Source organism: Lepidochelys kempii, chromosome 4, assembly GCF_965140265.1.
Source record: "Lepidochelys kempii isolate rLepKem1 chromosome 4, rLepKem1.hap2, whole genome shotgun sequence".
In the NCBI taxonomy this organism is placed as follows: Eukaryota; Metazoa; Chordata; order Testudines; family Cheloniidae; genus Lepidochelys; species Lepidochelys kempii.
In genome coordinates, this window is record NC_133259.1 from 85256854 (window position 1) to 85280020 (window position 23167).

Here is a 23167-nt window from a genome sequence, read left to right on the forward strand (position 1 = left end):
TGTTTACTGGGCATATAGGTGGGATTCCAGGTTGTCTGGGTGTTTGCACTGGGCCTCAGTGATGAAGCAGTCCGGAGCAGGCATGGGGGGAAGGGCATCTATGTCACCAGCTGATGCCCCTTCTGAACACCTTGATGGCTCGTGAGCAAGCATCAGATGTGATTTGTGGTTAATCTTGGGGAAAGTGATTAGGGAACATGTAAAGGGGTGAACTTAATGCTCAGAGGTAAGAGGGCTTGGGACAGATCCTGGAACTCTTTCCAGGTGTGAAAATTACTTGGTTACACATGTTGCAATGCAGCCTGTGGCAGGGAGCTGTGAAGCCCAATTGGACTGACAATGCTAGGAGGTATACGAAGAGTGAGGTGGCCAAATTCATAGGTGGCATTGTGGGTTTTGGTAATTTCTCATTTGAACATAGCATAAGAAGGTCCAGAATTATTCATTGAGGACGGGATTCACCTGTCAGACTTGGAGATGACACATTTTTGGCTGATATTAAAGAAGACACCAGTGAGTGTCTGGAAATTTAGCTATGTACTTGGCAGGGAGAGGCAGCCAACCTTAGTTGGTTGCACCTTCTTGTGGCGGATGTCCAGTGCAGGTAATCTGTAGGGAAGGGATATGGTGATCAGACAAAATGGGTTGGTAAAGGATTTAAAGGAGGTCTTTTTAAAAGGAGGGAAAATGGGGGACAGGAGTGGAGGGGGCGGGATTCAGGGCTCCTATGGCTGGTATGGCAGGGTGTCAACCATCCACTCTTTTTATAGCCACCCTTAACCCTCATTCAAGAGGGGAGTGGTATTGAAGTCCCAGCAGCAGGTTGGCTGGGGATCAAGATGGATAAAGGCAGAGGGCAGACAGCAGCCCTCCATCCCACTTTGGTTTACATAAACAATTATGGAATTACCTGCACTGTACTTTATCTGCTGGGTACTCCCTTTATTTAAGAATAAAGTTGTAGCCTAATTAAACCAAATCTAATGTCTGTCTTTCTTCTAGCACAGCTGGACAATGCTACATGGGATACATAGTTTCAGTAATTCCAAGAAGTCTCTAATTCCTTTAGCTGGTAAAGGGGGAGAATTGTCCGGTGGTTAGGGCGCTAGTCTGGGACTTCAGGGGAGCCAGGATTTCACACACCGTGCCCCCACATCCCCTCCAATCTGGAATTGCATTAAGATTAGGGCCAGGCATAGCAATTTGAGCTCCTATTCCCTGTTAGCTAGAAAAGTAGGATTAGGCTAGTAAACCATAAAGGGGTCCCTATCTTTTTTTTTTTTAAACTGAAAAGCTTTTTGGCAACCAAATAAGTCTTGTAGTGTGTTCTGAACATAATCTAACTTTTTGGTTTTCCAGCTCCCTTATGTTGCTGAGCAGCTAACAGAAGAAGCATAGTGCTGTAACTAACTATGAAAGACTCAGTTTGAAAGTTACTTATTTTAGTTATACTGTACTTCACAACTTAAAATTAAGCATTCTGCATGGCTTAATCACACATGCACACATAATCAAGAATAAAGACAAATCAATGCAATTGAGTTCAGAACAGCAGCTAAACAGGCATCACAGAAATGTTGTTCAGACTGATAACTTAAATGAATAAAGGTATCAAGACACGGATTCATAGAACAGTGATCTGGGGATAACTTGAAGTTTGTCGTGCAATGACTGAAAACTGTTCGGACTGAATTTAATGAGACCAATTTCATTAAAAGAGAAAAACTTTAAAAAGTGTCAGTCAAGCACACTTTCTTCCAAGATGGTTGGACAGATGTTTATACAGTTTTGTAGAGTATCTTTAAGCATCAAAAACAGCTGGCTCTCATCTCTTTATCTTCACTTCATTCCCTCCACCAACCTATATTCTCTGGCAGATCATTATATCACTCGGGTTTAAGAATAGAATACTGCTTCTTTTTAGTCCAGATTCTAGTCCAAAATATGAAGTTTTGTTTTGTGTTGCTTTTATCAAAATAGTGAGAGAGAAGAACAAGGCCAGAGGGTGGAGAATCTAAAAAGCTGAAATAGGAAACAAATTAGTTTGGTTGCTGGAAGGAGAAGATCACTTCCTGAGAAGAACTGATGAGCTGCCAGAGATTGTCATAATGAAACATGCCAATGCCTCGTAGGGGATCATATTGCTGATTTATTTTTCAACAGGACTTTGAAAGAATTTTGAACAGACTGATACAAAACTGATTGTTATTGCCCTGTTTTTGTTTTTTTGTTTGCTAATCTTGGAGTTATTTATAAGAAATTGCCTTCACCTGTCATATCTTTTTTTTATGTAAAATGTAATAGTTTATTCTATTCTAAACCAGCATTGTGCTTATGAACATTTTCAGTCTCTGATTGGCAGCATTCAGGCTGAAGTAATATACAAAACTGTAATTTTGCCACCAATTAGACATTAAAAACACTTGGCCAGATACAACAAACACCAAAAAAGAGGGCTTTGTGTATTGTTGATACCAAGATATTGCATATGTAAAGAAAACTTGAAGATAAATGGTCTGGAATGTCACACTGGCTGAACAACTTCTTTGTTTTTTTCCTTTTTTATGTTTATGTAACAAAACAAATTTACAGGCTTCAGACTCATTTGTGCTAGTGCTGATAACTTATCTATTGACATGATTTAGGTGTTCTGCTTCTGCAAAATGTAAAGATTTTATCTTTGTGTTGTTTTTTTTGCCTTCCCCTCAAGCTGTTCAAATTCATGCAGATTCTATCACTTTTTCTCAGGCAGTCATTTGCATTCAGGTATTTCTAGTCCCTGATGCTCACCGAGTAGCAGATTGTCTTCCAGTGCACTATGAAATAGATTATTTATGTACAATTCCTTTTTATATTATGGCGATGAGATTTTGGTAATTCAGACAGAAAACTAGCTTTAACTAGTCTTCATTATTTAGAATAACACTTCAAGATATACGGGATTACTGTAATGCATTTTGTAAAAATAGTGAAATCAGAATAGCGACATTTTCTCTGTAGTCTTTTCTATTAAATATTCTATCAAAGGTGGGGAAAACTGGCAATTTGGGGTGTGGATTGTAAAGTGTATAGTACATTAAAATGTAAATTAGTGATATACTGCACAATGAGAACATGGGAGCCCATCTGTTTCCTTTGTAGACAGACAGAAAGTAAATGGTACTATTCATGTGCTTAATATTGGTTTCAGAGTAACAGCCGTGTTAGTCTGTATTCGCAAAAAGAAAAGGAGTACTTGTGGCACCTTAGAGACTAACCAATTTATTTGAGCATGAGCTTTCGTGAGCTACAGCTCACTTCATCGGATCACATTCTTAAATGCTTTGCAGGATCACTGCCAGGGTGTCCAGTACTTGCAGAATCAAGCTGCTATAGATTGACAGTGAACACCTTTAAAAAAAAATCATTCTGGTTTCAGAGGTATTACTGGTACCAGTGGTACTTCCCATTCTAAGCATAAGGCATATCTCTGGAATTGGTAATACTTAAACAATTCATTCCAGTTTTAGAAGTATCTCATAGTTTAATTTTAGGCCACCATATTTGAAAAGTTTGGCCTTTGTGAATGGAATACATGAATTTCTTAGAATTAAGAGTGTGACAGCTTCCCCCACCCCCTGTCCAGTCCCCAGGGTGCCACTTGGAACTGGGGTACCACTGAGCCTGCCTGGCCCACCAGCCTTTACACTGTATTGCTGAGGCAAGCCAGCTAAGCCCTTCCTCAGGCTTCAGATTGCACTTAACCAGCACACATACAGGCAGGGACACACCCAGCTGCAGCTATACACACAGATACTGAGATCAGCTCTGCATGGGAAGGATCAGCTAAGGAACTTCCCAGTTACTCAAGTACACCCCCCTCTCTGGAGTGTAAACCCAAAATTATACTGTCTTGCGTTGCACAGAGAACTGTACAGTGTAGCTAATTAAATTCATCCCCTCCCTCAGTGTGGAGAGGGATATACACAGCTTTCTGCCTCAAGTTAGGATGTCCACATGCACTGGTTTTAGACAAAACAAAGCAAGTTTATTAACTACAAAAGATAGATTTTAGGTGATTATAAGGAATAGTAAACAGATCAAAGCAGATTACCTCGCAAATAAAACAAATGTGCAATTTAAGCTTAATATACTAAAGAACTTGGTTATAAGTAGCCAATTTTCACCCTAAATGTTGTTTTAGGCAGGTTGCAGAATTTCTTGAAGGCAAGCTGCATTTGCTTGCAGCTTAAAACTCCAGATATTCCTTTCACAGGCCACACACCCTCTAGCCTAGATTCAGCCCTTCTAACCTAATCCAGTCTTTTTGTTCTCAGGTGTTTCCAGCAGTCCTCTTTTTGGTGGGGAGTCAATGAAGAAGCAGCACCAATGATGTCACTCCCCTACCTTAAATAGTTTTTGCATGTGGCAGGAATCTTTTGTCTCCTAGTTTGATTCCCACTCCCCGTCAGTGGAAAAGCACTAGTATTATCATGGAGTCCAGTACCAGGTGACTTGGTCACATTTCTCCACAGCCATTATACAGAGGCTGTTTTCGGCATCCCCATGAAGGCTTCCTGGTGGGAGATTAGCATAATCAAGGACCTATTGTTTTCCCTAATGTCCCTTCCAAACTGGCCATCCAGACTTACTGGCATTCCCCAGGTGTAAACACATTTGTAATAGATGCATAGACAAGATTCCTAAATTCAGATACAAAAATGATACATGCAGACAAATAGAATAATCATATTCAGGAAATCATAACCTTTCCAATGATATGTCACATTACCTATCTTGCATAAAATACATCTTATTTATGCCATAATCATATCTTAACAATATATCTATGAAGAATATGGGATGTAATGTCACAACTTTAGGTTTTAGTTAACAGGTTTTAACTTTTAAAATGAAATTACATATAGTTTTCTGTTTATAAAAATTTTCTATATAATATTGTAAAATCAGTACAAATCTATACTCCCTCCTCTTTATTTTACATTAAAATGGTCACAAGCAGCTACACCAATCGGTTTCACAGATGACTTTTTACTGATATGTATTATTGGTATATCAGATAGACTAATGTTTCATTTTCCTATCAAAGAGAAACATAGTTCACATAGTCATGAATAGTCGTCTTTCTTACATTTGCAGGCTAATTTCTTGGAGATGTATTTAGTTGATGTCAAAATTGATGTATTTCCTTTTATGGTTAGCAAACTAAATCACAGTTAATTATACATTAGTCAAAGTAAGTGTGCTTTGCTTTTGCTGAAAGTGAAGGTTCTCTGAACAAATTATTAAATTAAATTATTAAAAGGAATAGCGGTTAGAAGTCCCTATAAGGTGACTTAGATCCTGATCAAATAATGAGCTCTGTACAGGCAACCCTTGTAGAGCTCCATGCATCTCAGTGGGCTCCCATATAGGCACAGATCTCCATCCATACAGTGCTCACTACAGGACTGTGGACTGAAGATTCCCTAGGGAAAAATGTATTAGCTAATGGATCTGTTCTTTAATCATTTCCCCCTTGCTCTTCTATGTGGGTACATAGCCAGTTCACAACTGAGTCCATAGTAATGAGCAATTCTTTTTTCACTCGCAATGCATTAAACACATTCAAACACTACTATTTATCACACCCTTTGTAGCTGCTAACCCTATTTCTGTGGTGTTTTATTCCAACATCTCAATGTCAATTTCACAGTTATTGTGTAGTCTACCCCAGCTAAGAGCCTTTTCCAGTGCCCCAGGTGAACCTCTTTGGGATCAGATTCCTGAAATCCAAACACTATTTGGCTGCCAACTATGTTATTTAGAAGGCTCAATGGGCTTGGCACGTGCCAGAGTTTTTCTCTGGGAGCCTGAGACAACATACATTTGCAGTGATGCAGAAATAGTGCTTGATTTATTTTTCCCAAGAGGTACACAGCAGTTAGAGCAATGGATTTAAAATAGGAGACCTACATGAACATTCCTTTACTGAAGTCTAACTCTCTATCCACAGCTTAGGTGGGTCTGGCTTATTCTCTGAGTTGGGAAAACCAGGCTACACTACCTGTAGCCCTATCCCTTTGTCTCTGAGTCCCAGGCAGACTGTCAATGTTCTCGCTGACACATCCTGGCCAGTCTCTCTCAGATCACCTTCCCACCCCCACCCCCATAAAACCTAGTAGCTGGGATGAAGCCAGCTAGGTCACTTCTCCCCACAACTGGTAACCCAGACACTGTTCTCTTAGCTGCTTTGAAGATATGTACCTGAGAGTCTGCTTTTTTTTTTTGTGTCATTATTTTACATTTTCTGCTTGGTTCTGTAACAACCCACTTATAGTCTTCTTTGATGTAGCTCTAGACATTGAGGCAGGAAGCAGTAGACAACCGAATAGGGTTGTCACATAATACCCATAAGAACTAATATACATTTTCCCAGTTTGTCATAATGTTTCCTGTTGATTTTAGATAATTTTACCTTATTAATATATTGTGTGGTTTTAGCTAAATCAGAAGTAAGCAGGAGAAATGCTGGCTCTGTAGAACTACCATTAAGTGGGTGTATAATTGGTTAAACAACCGCAGACAAAGAGTAACTATTAATGGAATGATGTCAGATTGGGAGGAGATCTCAAGTGAGGTTCCACAAGGATCTGTTTTGAGTCTGGTGTTATTTACCATCTTTAATAATGCCCTGGATGTAGGAATAGAGAGCATACTGATCAAATTTGCAGATGACACAAAGTAGGGGGGAATTGCAAACACTTTTGAGGATAGAGCTAAAATTCAAAGGGATCTTGATAAATTGGAGAACTGGGCTATAGACAATAAAATTAAATTCAACAAACAAAAATGTAAGGTGCTACACTTAGGGAAGAAAAACCAAATGCACAAATGCGGAATGGGGGATTACCTCAACATGAGTCAACAATGTAATGTTGTTGCAAAAAAGCAAATGCAATTTTGGGTTGCATTAACAGAGGCATAGCCTGCAAGTCATGGGAGGTCATAGTACCACTCTACTCAGTGCTGGTTAGGCCTCAGCTGGAGTACTGTGTCCAGTTTTGGTCACCGTTGTATAGAAAGGATGTAGAGAAACTCGAAAGGATCCAGAAGCAAGCAACAAAGATGATCAAAGGGATGCAATTTGAGCCGTATCAGCAAAGGCTGAAGGAATGGGGTATGTTTAGTTTGGAAAAGAGGAGATTACGGGGACATGATAGCAGTCTTCAAATACTTGAAAGCCTACAAAAAAAGATGGAGAAAAATTGTTCTCTCTTGCCACAGAGAGCAGGACAAGAGGCAATGAGTTCAAATTACATCATACCAGATTTAGATTAAATCACAGGAAAAAATTCCTAACTGTAAGGACAGTAGCAATGAGCTGCTTGGGGAAGTTGTGGAAGCTCCTTTACTGGAAGTTTTCAGGAAGAGACTGGATCGCCATCTGTCTTGGATGGTTTATATTCAACAGATCCTGCATCCTGATAGAGGGTTAGACTAGATGAGCCTTGCAGTTACTTCTAACCTTATGGTTCTATGATTCTAAATTGGGGATTATCTGTTGCATAAAGACTGCTGAAATAAATTGAGTGTATACCCGATAGCTTTTGGATGTGCCACCACTTCTGTCTGAATATTCCTTAACTGTTGGAATAGTGTAATTAGCCAGAAAACTAAAAGGAATTCAGAATAACAGTTTCCCTTGATCCTTATTTCATAGTAAAATTGCTTTGTGTATCTCATGGGTCTTCCTGTTTTATTGACATGACTGAGGCATGGGTAGTTTGAGCTAGTGGTCAGAGCAGGAACCAGAGTCAGGCCGGGTCAGATACTAGGAGGTCAGAGTCCAAGACAGGCCAGAGAGCAAAACAGGTGTCAGGAGGCAGGCAGGAGATCGGGAGCAGGTATTGCAGGTAAAGCAGACCTAACTAAGAAGAACCCAGTTTTATGGACAACTTCCTGTTCCTGTGCTTGATTTAAATAGAAGCTGGGAACCAACCAGGACCCCCAGCATTCTGCCAATCAGTTTCCAGGACCGGAGTCCTCTGTCATTGTTCAGCTGCTATTTTGACAACTGTTAACAGGTCAGTTGGTGGCATGTTGGAACTTGGTAACACCTTAGGGTCCCTGTGGACTAGTGTTAAAGACTCATGGTCCTGACATTTATTTGGTGAAACTTGTATTTAATTCACCTCTCAACTTATCAAATTGTCTCAGAACTGTATTCAAAGATGTGTGTGCAAAATTGTTTGATTTCTTGTTCAGGTTCCAATTTGTCATGTAAGCTAGGGATTTTAAAGTAGTTATGAAATGTCATTTAATTATCTGTGTTCTATCATGTTCTTATATAGTGACTTTATCATATCCACAAAATATTGGGAAACACTTCTTTTAAATGTTTCTACTCTTCGGGGGAAACCTGTTAAAGCAGACAGTGTAATGTCCAATTTTTTTCCTGAAGTCCCTTCCCTAGTATTAAATATCAGTTTAAGTTACACATGATTGTTTTCCCCAGGAATTTAAATTATGGGAGGTGTTCAAATATACGGGGTGGGGTGGGGGAAAGGAGGTGATGGCTGATGAGGGTAGAGACCATGAGGGTGAAGGTGAGCTGTACTGCACCATAGTAAAAACAAAAATATTTCACGACCATTTTATTAAATTTAACTTGTTTTAAAATCATCACAGAAATTAAACTTGGCTACACAAGCCTATTATGAAGCATGATAGCTACATCTTTCTTGTTGTAATTTTGCACAACTCCGTTAATGAACTTCTTGAATGCAGTGCATTTGTCTTTGGTGGCTTCTTGTGTCCCCGTTACTTCCAGTCTTTCATGATATATGCATGATCAGGCAGAAGGCAACTTCTCTCAGAATACAAAATTCTATTAAATTAGGAAAAATAACGCTCCGCTGTAGCTGTTGTGACTGGGAATTGCAAGAGATAAATTCCTACTTTTTTCATCCCAGGAAACATAGCACAAAGATTGGGTCGAACCACTAGAGATGTTAAAGAAGAAGTTGAAGTTAAATCTTCATTTGTTTGTCATATGACATTCCACTCTGTGTTCAATTTATCTGTTCTGTTGGTGTACTTTTTCAGCTGGCTTAACAAACACTTCTTGTACACTTCACTTAAGGATTCAATATAAGTGCTTTCATTAGCCAACTTCTGGACTGAAGTCTGCTTCTTCCAGTATCTTTTCAATGGATATCTCTCTAATTGAACCAAGTGTAGTTCCTTTTGTTGGAAAAAGATCTACTACTGTTGTAGCAGATTCCTGGATGGCATTGTTTAATGACCCAAGTGGTTTCAACAGTAGATTTACAAGGACTGGCGGATTAATGATTTTGCCACCCGCCCCGCCCCTAGGCCCAGAAATAATTGCCGCCCCCGTGCCCTCAGCTTGCCTCCCCTCCGCCTGCTCCCCTGAGCACGCCACTGGGTCCTGCTTCTCCCCGCTCCCTGCCAGTGCTTGTGCACGAAATAGGTTCTCGAAGGAGGGGGGAAGAGGGGGAACGCGGCGCTGTCAGGAGAGGAGGCGGGGCTGGGGCGGGGATTTGGGGAAGGGGACCAATGGGGCAGGGAGGGGGCGGGGAAGGGGTGGAGTTGGGGCAGGGCCGGGGCAGAGGGTGCAAACCGGTGCCGGGGGAAGCAGTCTCTAGCTGCTATTACAAATTTGCCGCCCCTGCAAGTTTGTTGCCCTAGGCCCAGGCCTTGTCGGCCTAGGCGTTAATACACTGCTGCTTACAAGAGAGAATGGCGATGGTCTTCTCTGAACTCAGTAGCTAAAGTAGTCTGCCAGCTGCACTACTTAGATCTAACCTAGGGGTCTCAAACATGCGGCAACCCATGGGGTTATTTTCTGCTGCCTGCCAGCTCCCCGCAGCACCCCCGCCCCCTCAGCATTTACTTAGAGCGGTTCTGGCCCGGCACGCACCGGGGGCAGGGCAGGCTCCCTCCCTGTCTGCCTGCCCTGCCCCCACGCCGCTCTGGGAAGTAGTCAGGACCTGGCGGATGGGGGGGCACAGGGGGTCTGTGTGTTGCTCTGGCCGCTCCTCCAGGTACTTCCCCCAAAGCTCCCATTGGCCGCAAACCACCCCCCTAGCCCCTTCTTCAGCTGAACCCCCTGCCCTGAGCCCCCTGCTGCACCCCACACCAGTCTTGCACCTTGACCCCCTGCCCTAAGCCCCCTGTCGCATCCCTCCTGCATCTCAACTCCCTGCCCTGAGCCCCCGCCACACCCTTCACCCCTCCTGCACCCCCTGGGGGCTGGGGGGGCAGAGTTGCGGTGGGGATTTCAGGGAAGGGGTTGGAATGGGGGCAGGGAAGAGGCGGGGTAGGGGCGAGGCTTCACAGAAGAGGTGGAGTGGGGGCAGGGCCGGTGCAGCGTGAGGGAGGTTTGGTCAGTGGTGCGGCCCTCTGGCCAATGCACCAGTCCTCATGTGGCCCCGTGGTCAGTTGAATTTGAGACCCCTGATATATCCCATCTCGGTAGATACTTTCCAAAGCCAGTGTGACAGGGTTCGACTCTCCACTATCTCATTCGCTGTCACCACTGTTCCTGGACCCATGTCACTCCCAGGACTGCGACATCCTCTTCAGTGACACTGCCGGCTGTACCACACTCTGTTCTCCCCCTTCCTGACGAACCTGCAGTCTACTGTCCAGCCACTCCCTTCAGTGGCAGACTGCAGTCCACAGTCTAGCTACTTCCCACATGGCTCTAGCACCTTGCCCTTACGTCAGGGCCTCAGTCTGCAACCCCCAACAGCCAGCCAGGAGTTGTCTCTTGCTTGCTTGACCCCTGTTGGCAGCACTGCTCTTTCCAGGGTGCTGGCAGTTCTCTCAGCCCTTCAGGAACCCAGTCCTTCCTCCCTGGGCTCTCAACAGAGAACTACCCTCCTCTGCCCTGCACCTCCCTTTGTATATGGGCCTGCTTTGCTCTGATAGGCTGCTCCCCTCAGCCCTTCTCTGATTGGATGCCTCCCGTACAGCCTCCCTAGGGCTGCTTTTAACCCCTTTTCCGCCAATGTGGGGCAGACACCCCAACACAGCCAATAATAATGGTTGCAATAATTTTAGACAACAGTCAAGGATCGCTCACTGGAAAGTCAGCAGGTTTTCCCAGGTTGGACTCATTTGAACTTCAGTCCCAATGTAGCTTCTATCTTTTCCAAGAAGTTCAGTCCTTTTGGACTGTTGCTGAATAAAGAGTATAACAAAGCCATTAAATGTATGGCTTTTTAATGTCTTTTAAATATTCTGCAGTTCATACTAGTTGGAGTAGATGTCCTCTGCTGAGCGTATAGGAGAGATTAGGGTTCCACTTTTCTCTGAGCAAAGTTTTTACTCCGCTATGTCTTCCAGAGAAGTTTGCAGCTCCATCAAATGCACAAGCAGCCACTTGTTTGGGATTCAGTTTACAAGCATTTAACTCTTCTAAGATGTGGGTTGTCACAGATGCAGCTGGTGTGTCTTCTATCACCTGAACAGCTAGAATGCACTAACTGGCCTACCATGAACATCAAGAAAACCTATGAAATGACTTAATATTTGATGCCCATTTGTATTGGTGATTTCCTCAGCCATGTATGCACATTTTTTGAATGTGGTGCGAGAGTTCTTCACTTTTTCACCTGCTGAGTCTTTTACTGTTGCACTGCATGCTTCCAGCCACTCAGCTGAGTTTTTTGCAGAAAGATAGCGAGAATTTGTCAGTCTTGTTCGGAACCAGCGTCCAACTTCAGGATTAACAAGTGACAATGCACTTAACATTGGCCTACAGTTTGTAGTGTGTGGTAACTCTTTGTTAAATAGAAAGTATGATGCAACAGCCATGTTGGTTCACATACACTGTGTTGTGCCCTTGTTGCCAAGAAGGCCAATGGCATTTTGGGATGTATAAGTAGGGGCATAGCGAGCAGATCGAGGGACGTGATCGTTCCCCTCTATTCGACATTGGTGAGGCCTCATCTGGAGTACTGTGTCCAGTTTTGGGCCCCACGCATCAAGAAGGATGTGGATAAATTGGAGAGAGTCCAGCGAAGGGCAACAAAAATGATTAGGGGACTGGAACACATGAGTTATGAGGAGAGGCTGAGGGAGCTGGGATTGTTTAGCCTGCAGAAGAGAAGAATGAGGGGGGATTTGATAGCTGCTTTCAACTACCTGAAAGGGGGTTCCAAAGAGGATGGCTCTAGACTGTTCTCAATGGTAGCAGATGACAGAACGAGGAGTAATGGTCTCAAGTTGCAGTGGGGGAGGTTTAGATTGGATATTAGGAAAAACTTTTTCACTAAGAGGGTGGTGAAACACTGGAATGCGTTACCTAGGGAGGTGGTGGAATCTCCTTCCTTAGAGATTTTTAAGGTCAGGCTTGACAAAGCCCTGGCTGGGATGATTTAACTGGGAATTGGTCCTGCTTTGAGCAGGGGGTTGGACTAGATGACCTTCTGAGGTCCCTTCCAACCCTGATATTCTATGATTCTATGATTCCAGCATTCTTAACAGCCTCATTAAGTTTTAAAATTGGCTTTGACAGTGACTGGCTTATAAGGCTTTCTGCATGTCGATGCAGTCCAGAGGCATGGTGTTTTGCAGCCTTTTCATGTAGGTTCTCAGTAGTGGCTTGTCTGAGCAGTCAGACAAACCAAGCTCCTCCACTTTTACTATTCAAATCCATGATACACCCATATCTTGAATACAGTGTGCAGTTCTGGCTTCCCCACCTCAAAAAGATATATTAGAACTGGAAAAATGTACAGAGAAGGGCAACAAAAATGTACAGGAATATGGAACAGATTCCATATGAGGAGAGATTAAAAAGACTGGGACTTTTCAGTTTGGAAAAGAGGTGACTAAGAGGGGATATGATAGAGGGAGGCCTATATAATCTTTGTGATGGGTTCCCTCCAGGGTGCCACCTGGAACTGGGGTACCACTGAATCCCCCTGGCCAACAGCCATCAGGGAGGGAGCCATCAGCGTTGGCTCCCTTCTACACTATACTGCTATGACAAGCTGCCAAGTCCTCCAGGCTTCAGCCTGCACTTTCACAAGCATACATACTGGTAGGGACACACCCAGCTGCAGTACATGCAGGCAGGCTCTTTAACCAGCCCGTGCATGGAAAGATTTCAGCTAGGGCATCTCCTAGTTCCTGAGGCATGCGCCCCCCCCCCCGAGTATAAGCCACTGCAAAGGGAACTGTACAGCATAAGCCCATAAAATTCACCCCCTCCCTCAATGTGGAGAGCAATATGCAACAGCTTTCCCCCCTTACTTATGATTACCACACACTGGTTTTAGATAAAGCAAAAACAAGTTTATTAACTACAAAAATAGATTTTAAGTGACTATAAGGGATAGCAAACTGATCAAAGCAGATTACCTAGCAAATAAAAAACACAAACTAAGCTTAATATGCTAAATAGATTGGATATGAATAGCAGATCCTCACCCTAAGTGATGATACAAGCAGGCTGCCGATTCTTAAGGCTGTCACATGTCCCTGTAGTGTCACAGCAGCCATTACGTGGAGGGTCCTCAGGAAGGCTGCCAAGGTGGCAGATAAGCTTCTCCTAAGGCCTATTGTTTCTTCCTAATGGCTCATTAACCTGAATGGGCCCTTCCAAGGCAGCCATCTAGACTGAGAACATTTTGCCTAGTGGGCATTACCCACGTGTAACTACATTTTTAAATACAGATACATAGTTAATATTCATAACTTTGGATACAAAAATGATACATGCATACAAATAGAATAATCATATTCAGCAAACCGTAACTTTTCCAGTGATAGCTCACATGACTTATCTTGCATAAAATAGATTGTGATTATATTACAATAATATCACTGTGAAGAATATGGGGTACAGTGTCAATCTTGACTGGTGGAAAAAGAGAATAAGGAAATGTTATTTACCCCTTCACTTGACACAAGAACCAGGGGTGACCCAATGAAATTAATAGTCAGTAATTTTAAAAAAAGAAAAGGAAGTACTTCTTCACACAATGCACAGTCAACCTGTGGAACTTTTTGCCAGGGATGTTGTGAAGATCAAAATTATAATAGGTTTAGAAAAAGAACTATATAAAATCATGGAGGTTAGTCCCTCAATGGTTATTAGCCAGGATGGGCAGAGATGCAACGCCATGCTCTGAGTGTCCCTAGCCTCTGTTTGCCAGAAGATGGGAGTGGATGACAGGGCATGGATCACTCAGTGATTGCCTGTTCTGTTCATTCCCTCTGAAATACTTGGCATTAGGGAGTACAGTTCAGTTGAGGGTAACTCAAGCAAGTTTGTTACTTTCATAACTGATGTAGCAAACCCAGAAGTCCCAGGGCAATCAACTGCCAAGCCTAGATGTACCGGGGCTCAGCCCTGGCAAGCTCTAGCACAAATTAAGCACTGAGGGAGACCACCCCCCCCCCAATTCAGACAGGCTAAGCACATTTCTGTTGCTCTTTACTCATACAATAAGGATAACACCATTTCATGACCCCCCACATTCAATACTAAAGTTATTTGTAACTCAACACCAGCAAAAATTGATCACTTGAACAACACAGCTCTGTCTGTTGGATGAGTAGGTGTGTTCATGCAAATACAGTCTGATCCTGAAGCCTTTCCACCCACCCCCGGTTCATCACTAGCTGTCAGGGGAGAGCTCACTCAGACCTTGCTTACAAATCATAATGTGAAATTATTAGGTAGGCCAATATAGCCGAAACAAATGTGTCGACACTGTCATAAATAACAACTGTATGAGGAAGCCAGTCTTTGTTCATAGTTTTCAAACCCATTATGCTTTCTCAGGTACAAGTATTTTGTCATATACTCTATATGCTTTTAAAGTGTGTATTAATGTTTCAATTTAAATTTAAATTTTCAACCGATTAAATTGGCAACACTGAATGTAACTGGTTGACCACTGGGGTGGGGGGAGGGGAGTTGGGGAAATTTGGGGGTGGGGTGTAGGGAAATCCCTGCACATTACCTGGCAGAGTAAAACTGTCTGTGGTTTTTCTGGTTGCTTTTGTAGAAGGATATTAATGATTATCTATTCTAGTGCATAGAATATAAAACCAGGAGTCTCTTTTCTAGCTATCCTTTAATCTTAGCCTTATCATGTGGCTAAGACAATATTGATCCAACCCCTTTTCTGTCTTTCATGCCTTTTTTTATAAGGGTAAAGGCCTTGATGCTGTACAGTGTTGAATATAGCTGCTTGAAAAACATTAAAAAAGAAATCGAGAGTTCATCAGATTCTCCTTTTGGGCCAAAATGTGGAAAATTTCGCCCAATTACTGAACATTCTTGTGAGTTGCTGAGCCCCCGCCCCCACTGCTGTCAATCGGAAAGGGATGCATGCAGCATCAAGTCGGTAATTAGTGCTGATACTTTTAAATATGCATCACTCTTCTACCTTGGATTTCAAATAGAATAATCAAAATATAACTGGATAAATCATCTTCTTTGAATTGACAGCAATTATTACATCCATTTCCTGTAAGTGAGACATCAGATTTCAATATTAATTTTGTATAGTATTAGTTACTTTGTTGGCAGCATGATTGGACAGATTTGGGCTTCACAGCAAAGGGGAGTATGAATTCTAGAGTTATGGGACTTCCACTGAGAATGATTTGCATCAGGTGCTCAGAAGTAAAAACCTAACGTTTGACAGCTTTACTGTTGAGCTGATCTCAGATGTCATGGCAAGACATAAAGGAAGAGATTGTCAGGTACACAGGAGCCAAACCATAATAGATCTGTAGAACAAACCCACCACCTGCAGTTACACTTAGAAATTGAGTGGTATCCAGTGAATTATTTGAAGTACAGATGTAATATGTTCTCAGTAAGAAATAGGGCTGGATTAAGACCTGGGAGTCCTACTGAGGTCCATGGGTATGATGAAGTCAGAATCTTATTTTATTTTTATCTAGCACTCATGGTTGTGAACAAAAGTTTAAAAATGTGAACCAGTGTACAGAATACAGAGATGGCAGTCTAAGTCTGAGCAGAGCCTGAAACAATGGCTCTGAGATGTGAGCTGGCCTTTCATATCAATGGATTAACTCTGAAACTGCTATTCTGGGACTAAAGCCAGCACAGCAAGGAGCTCTGCTGGATCAGGTAGTGGTAGCAAGTTACTTTCCCCCTGAATCCTCTGTATGCTGAATGGAGCTGAATGCTTTTTCCTCTAGAATGCACCCCAGCACAATTGAAACTAGAGAAGAGAGGGATTTCCCAGTCAATCCAAAGGAGTAATGGGGCCCCCCACAACTAAATCAGCAGATGACTTTTGTGGTGTTGGCCCTTGCCACGCCAAGCAGAGGGGAGACCACAGCACAGGCATAGGGCCATGGCAGAGACACATTGTCTGAATCCAGACTTGACAAATAAATGCCCCCCTCCCTCCCCACATTGTGCACAATCTAAAGCTTTTGAATGTTCTTCAGGTTTTATCCCAAGTAGAGGGCGTTCAATGCACAGGCATGAAAAACTGTATTGAGGTCCCTATCTGAAATAAAAGTTGTAACTGTTTCTTGAAGGGAAGATTAGACATTGGGCCACCACTGATATCTGGGCATCCAGAAGCTCTTGACTGGGATCCAACATGACCTCTAAACTGTGAACTTGAGTAAGAGGCTGGTACATCCCCTCAGTTAGATATAACTTCACTCATTTCCTCATGTTTATAGTCCCTGTCCTATCAGTATTACCATTATATTATCTGGGCTGAATTTCTACTAGTTAATTTTAATCCTAGTTCCACCACATACACAGACAGAAAACGTGATAGCCAAGCAACATCAGCATGCAGGTACAGTAGAACATGATTTAGAGCTGTGTTATAAGAACACAGCTATGACTGCAACTGAAACTAGGTCTCCCAAAGCCTTTCTGAAGCCAGCCTACAAACACAGCATGTTTTTTCATTGCTAAGAGAACCATCATTTTGGCCATTTTGCTTTTGGAACAATTATTGCTATTGACTTATAGCGAGTGCAGAAAAAACCAAAATCAACCTTGATATTTATCAGTTGCTGCACCAGGTAAGCATATGTAAACATGCACTTACCCTTTGTGTTTGGTGGTTTGATTTTCTAAATAACTTCTATTCTTTAGTACTGTTTATCAGGGGAAGCTGAATGTTTTGGTGTTTGAATAAAGAACATTTGGGATTTTGATAACTGGAAAAGCATGGGAGGCAGTTTGGGACTGTAGGATAAACCTGTTTTCTGCTAAAATTATCAGCAGCAATATAGGTAACAAAAAGTTGGTGTCATAAATATAAAGGGAAGGGTAAACCCTTTAAAATCCCTCCTGGCCAGAGGAAAAATCCTCTCACCTGTAAAGGGTTAAGAAGCTAAAGGTAACCTCGCTGGCACCTGACCAAAATGACCAATGAGGAGACAAGATACTTTCAAAAGCTGGGAGGAGGGAGAGAAACAAAGGGTCTGTGGGTCTGTTGGTATGCTGCTTTGCCGGGGACAGAACAGGAATGGAGTCTTAGAACTTTTGGTAAGTAATCTAGCTAGGTATGTGTTAGATTATGATTTCTTTAAATGGCTGAGAAAAGAATTGTGCTGAATAGAATAACTATTTCTGTCTGTGTATCTTTTTTGTAACTTAAGGTTTTGCCTAGAGGGATTCTCTATGTTTTGAATCTAATTACCCTTTAAGGTATCTACCATCCTGATTTTACAGAGGGGATTTCTTTACTTCTGTTTACTCCTATATCTATTAAAAGTCTTCTTGTAAGAAAACTGAATGCTTTTTCATTGTTCTCAGATCCAAGGGTTTGGGTCTGTGGTCACCTATGCAAATTGGTGAGGCTTCTTATCCAACATTTCCCAGGAAAGGGGGGGTGCAAGTGTTGGAAGGATTGTTCATTGTTCTTAAGATCCAAGGGTCTGGGTCTGTAGTCACCTAGGCAAATTGGTGAGGCTTTTTACCAAACCTTGTCCAGGAAGTGGGGTGCAAGGTTTTGGGAAGTATTTGGGGGGAAAGACGTTTCCAAACAGCTCTTCCCCAGTAACCAGTATTTGTTTGGTGGTGGTAGCGGCCAATCCAAGGACAAAGGGTGGAATATTTTGTACCTTGGGGAAGTTTTGACCTAAGCTGGTAAAGATAAGCTTAGGAGGTTTTCATGCAGGTCCCCACATCTGTACCCTAGTGTTCAGAGTGGGGGAGGAACCTTGACAGTTGGTATTAAATGTTATCTTTTGGCTTCAAAGTGAACATTGCAAAAGACAATATTGCAGTGACATACGACATGTTGACGTTAGGGAAATTTGCACTCTTGTAGTTACACTGGTGCAAACTCCTAAAGTAAATTGATGCAAAACAGCGAGAGTACTGTACAGGAGCAAGTCACATAGGGAAAGCCCTGTTTCGCACAGGTGAAGAGTGTCTACATTAGGAGTTTGTGCTACACATGTAGCTAGTGTAGACAGATCCTTACAGCTTGTTCACACTATCAGTTTTCACTTCACAATCATGAAAACTGGAACTACATTTTTGTAAATGAAACTCAGATTCTTCTTCAAGAGGTTGCATATGTGCATTCCACTTTTGGTGTCTGTGCACCAAGTGCGTGGCTGTTGGGAACTTTTCCCCTCTGTGCTACCCATCAGGCCGCTTGAGCGCCCTCTACTGCTGTGTGTGTCACTGTGTGAAGGTATAAAGGACAAAGCCACCCCCAGCTCCCTTCATTATCCACAATGCTCATTGGAACCCCAGTTTGTTGCTAGAACAGTTTTCTCTCAGCCTTTGTGTACAAATTTAGCTGTAGCTACTTAGTAAGTTTTAATAGGTCTAGTTGTGTGTTGGGAAAAGTATTGCTGTTTTCCCCATTTCAATGTTCCGTTGCCAGCAACAAAGTGTACCCTAGGCCATGGGCTTCAAACCGTGCATTTCCTGCTCAAAGCCTACGCCTGTAGGCGATCTGCATTGTAGTTGTCTCAAGTGGCAGGAGAGGGTCAAATGAAGGACTGGTGCCAGATTTGCCAGGAATTCAAGCCTAGGATGAAAAAAAAATAGGGAGGCTAGACCAAAGTTCCCACTAATGGAGGTGGGCCTGAGACCACCCAAGGAGCTTTCCCGGTCTGACTTGGTGCTGAGTGCTGCCACTTCAGTCAGAAGCAAGCATGCCTCCTAGACTGTCAGAGTCCCAGCACTGATCTCCCTCCCTCATTATTAGGAAAAAGTATATGTCTCCCAGAGAGGCTCCGATCAGCCAGCCCTTTATCAGTGGCCTTTTTGGAACCCAGGGGGTTTTCCCGAAGCTTGTAGATTCTCCCCTCAGATTACCTATTCATTCCCCTCAGCCAGACAGGGAGAACTGTTGAAGAACTTCAGCCACTTCCAGTCTTGGCTTTCTGTGGAAGAACTCCAGCCACTTCCAGTCTTGGCTTCCTCCTCCACATCTCCTGACAAGGTGGTTTCCTTGGAGGAAACATCACTCTGTCCTGATAACTCCAAGATTTATCAGGAATTGTTAAAGAGGATGGCTTCAGAATTGGACATTCAGATCAAGGAGGTGGCACTTGGGCAGCACTTGGGCACTTCTCTGACCTTAGGCACTTCTCTGACCTCGGATGTGTAGATGCTGCCACCACCCAAGTGCAAAAAAAACCCCTTTTGGAACCCAGGAAGGTGCATTTGGGAATTCCTTCCTGTAGGATACCCTGAAGCCTTTCACCCCCCCCCGCCCCCCGGAAAGAGCTGAGAAAGAAAACAAAGGAAATCATCTGTTGCCACCAGCTAATTAAATCACATATGCACAAACCTCTTAGGAACACAGAAATCCAATCCTGTTCTTAAAAAAGGTAAATTTTGTTAAAAACAAAAAGGAAGAAAATACATCTGGAACTTAGGCTTTTTGCTAAGTTTTTTTTTTAAAAAAAACAATTACAAGGATTAAGCATCAAGATAGCTCTCTTGAGGTCCAGCTTAAAGGTTACAAGCAAGGTTAGCACAGAGGAATCCACATGCCATAATGAGATAAACCTAATCGCATCTTCCTAGACATTTCCTCATCTACTTACACACCTGGGGTTTCAAATGAGTAGTTTCTAGGTACGATTTGATTATTTTTCATACCTGGCGCAAGCTCTTACAGCATAGTTCTAGCCCTGTCTCTTCTCTGGAGAACAACACAGACAGCTAAAGGGGAAGATTTTTCCCAATTTTAAAAGTTCTAGCCTTCCCATTGGCTCTTTTGGTCAGGTGCCCACTCCCTTCCATTTACCTATGGACTTTTTAACCCTTTACAGGTAAAGCAAGTAGAGAACAGCTACTAACAGGGATTTTACAGCTAACCGGCTGGCTGGGTGTTCATAAAAGGGATCTACCCCCACCCACCCCACTTCATTTATCACAACTTGCAAACCATCTTTCCTACTTTCCCAGTGCTTGGTCCCATATTACTTCAGACCACTGGGGCTTGACCACTGTGGAGGTGGAATATACCTTCCAATTAATTTCTATCCCTCCTACCTCTCCCTCTTCAGGGGCCACTCTTATGATGAGCTCCTCCTCCAGGACATGCAGTTTCTCCTGTGGGCGAGTCCCATAGAGGAGGTTCCACAGTGTCACAGTGGGAAGTGGTTATATTCCCGCCATTAATCCTGAAAGTGAAGGGCAGTCTCAGATCAATTTTAGACCCGCTTCAACTGAACAAATTCTTAAAAATGATAGTTTCACATTATTTTATTATCCCCTCCCTGGACTAGTATGCCACCCGCGACTTAAAAGATGCCTGCTTCCATGGCAATAGTGACTAGATGTACCTTCATAGAACTAACAGCCAATCCTTGATGTTTCAGGTACAATAAGTAATTGTGTGTTGAATTGAAAAATGGGATGGCAATACTCCAGAACGGTGCAACCGGATGGAAAAACATCTCCACTTAAGGAGGTAAGTAGCACACATGTCAAAGAACAAGAGTTACAGAACGGGTTAGAAATAATTTTTTATGGATCACAGTTAGGTGGTCATGGGTGGGGAATGAATGGATTCTGTGGCAAATACTATAGAATTGTGGGATACACTGGGCCCTGCCTATAGCGTGCTTGTCATTTATAAAACCAGAAAAATCTGTCTTTAGTTAAAGATGATATACAGAACGCTACATCAGTGCTAATCCCTAATGCGGACATGTTGCATGAAAGTCCGAAGTGAATTGCACAAGTGTGGCTTACTTCAGTTTCAAAATGGGTAAGCTTCACCTGTAAATCACTTTTTGTTGTCTCGTGCACTGCATCTACCTGAGGGACTTGCACTGCTGTAGTTATATTAATGAAGTCACTACATCAGTACCTTAAAAATATCAACATAGCCTAAACTGCTGATCTGGGGACAATATGAAGCATTGTTTCTCACTATGATCCTATATCGGTTGGGGTCGATAAGACTGATGCCATTGGTGAGATGCTTTCCATGCAATCCTGTGTGACACTGTGGGGTTGTCTGTTATATGTACCCTGCACATATTGTAAACTTTTCAGGAATTCCAGTTAAAATAATAACAAAAACAAAATGGAATCACTGCTTTTCAAAAGTGGCTTTTCACATCATTTCTTGTTAATCTTTCAGAAAAAATATGATTTTAAATGGTGTCTTTACAAAATGGGACTGGCAAAAAGTATTCTGAAATGGACTGGCAATTTTTTGTCTGAATTTGCAACCAGAAATTAGACAAAATTGCTGGTTTTGTCCAGCAAGTGAGGAGCTCTCTTTACCAAACACACATTTGCTTTACTCACTACTTAGTTGTTTGGAAATGAGAAAAACATTGTTGAGATGTAACCTAAGCTCCTTGGGGGCAGGGGCTGAACAATCTGCTCCATTCATTAGGGACAGTGTGGTAGCTGGTAAATAACCTAGCATCCTCCCTGTCTCCTTTAAAGGTGTTCTGCTCTCCTGGGGGGCAAGAATGAGCAGTCTTTGCTCTGCATAGAGCATGGTGGGTGCAGAGACTCCTATTGTGTGTGGCCCGTCTATTGGGGAAACTTCATATTTGCCTGCACATGGCTGTACAGGGGCTGCAGGCCCACCCTTTTAGTCTGAATTGACTCTCAGAAAACAAGAAAGAACAAAGGTGAAGGCTCAACGAGAGAGCACAGTGTTTAAGCCTCTGTTAAGGGCTGAAGCAACTCTGGGAACAAAAAGGAGAGTGTTAGAGAGTTCTTACAGATGAAAAAATGCACTAGAACACAAGGCATCAAATTTCATAGGTACATACAGCACAAATTCAAGAGAATAAATTTAAAAAAATGGACCTAGAAACAGCTCTGTTTCTTTCCCACACGAGTCTTCAGTGTGCTTCAGTGGCAGAATACAATTTCCTTTCTGCAAACACATGGAATTTACAGGTATCTGTCATTTTAAAAAGAAATCTGTCTGAAGAATACATTTAAAAATCTTAAGAATGAAAGAGCTTAAACACAGCCAGTTGCATTCTTTGCAAAGCAACTTCTCCGGTTGTGAGGAGGGATAAAGCTTATTACCAAAGAAAAGCATAATGAGAAAAATGCGTTCTTGAAAAATATAGCCTATAGATATAGTACATGTAAATGAAATCACAAATTCAAAACCTATTTCTTCTTCTAATTCATAGTGCAGATGCTTAAATCCTAAACTGTTATAGCCCAAAGCTATTGGAAGATACTGAGTCAAATTAAGCAGAATGCTCTTTGTGCTTCCTCTGCTTTAACGTAAACCTGGTTGGAAAATAGAAGCTATGATATTTACTGATTTTTTTAATTATTATTATTTGTGACATAAGCCTGTAGACAAAATTGGACTGAATCCTGTGACCTTTAAGAATACAGGTTATATAACTTTTCCTTCTGTGATTGTAGGAACTATAATTGTTGCCTTTCTTTGCCGAAACCATGTAGAGAATCCACACTGAGTATGAAATGGCCCATCATTCAGTCACAATCAATTTCATTTGAGTTAGTTATGTTGTTCTTCTCTTTCTATTCCCTCCCACACACAATTTCCTGTAAATAAATGTCTATCAGTCACCTAGGTCCACTTGAATGTCTTAAGCAGTTGTATGATTTATTAACAGTTGGTGATTGTGAGCCAGATCTTTAAAGGTATTTAGGCCCCAACAGATGCAGATAGGCTCCCAGAGGGATTTTCAAAAGCATCTA

At 42.3% G+C, this 23167-nt stretch overlaps 1 long non-coding RNA gene across 1 annotated transcript in view; it reads left to right on the forward strand.

Moving 5' to 3' along the window:
- The window catches only part of LOC140909995 (uncharacterized), a 194950-nt gene extending 174031 nt beyond the window's left edge, over positions 1–20919 (forward strand). The window contains exon 5 of the long non-coding RNA XR_012158400.1: positions 20830–20919. This is a non-coding gene — a long non-coding RNA (uncharacterized lncRNA). The remainder of the gene's footprint in view (positions 1–20829) is intronic.
- Positions 20920–23167: the final 2248 nt, after the last annotated feature.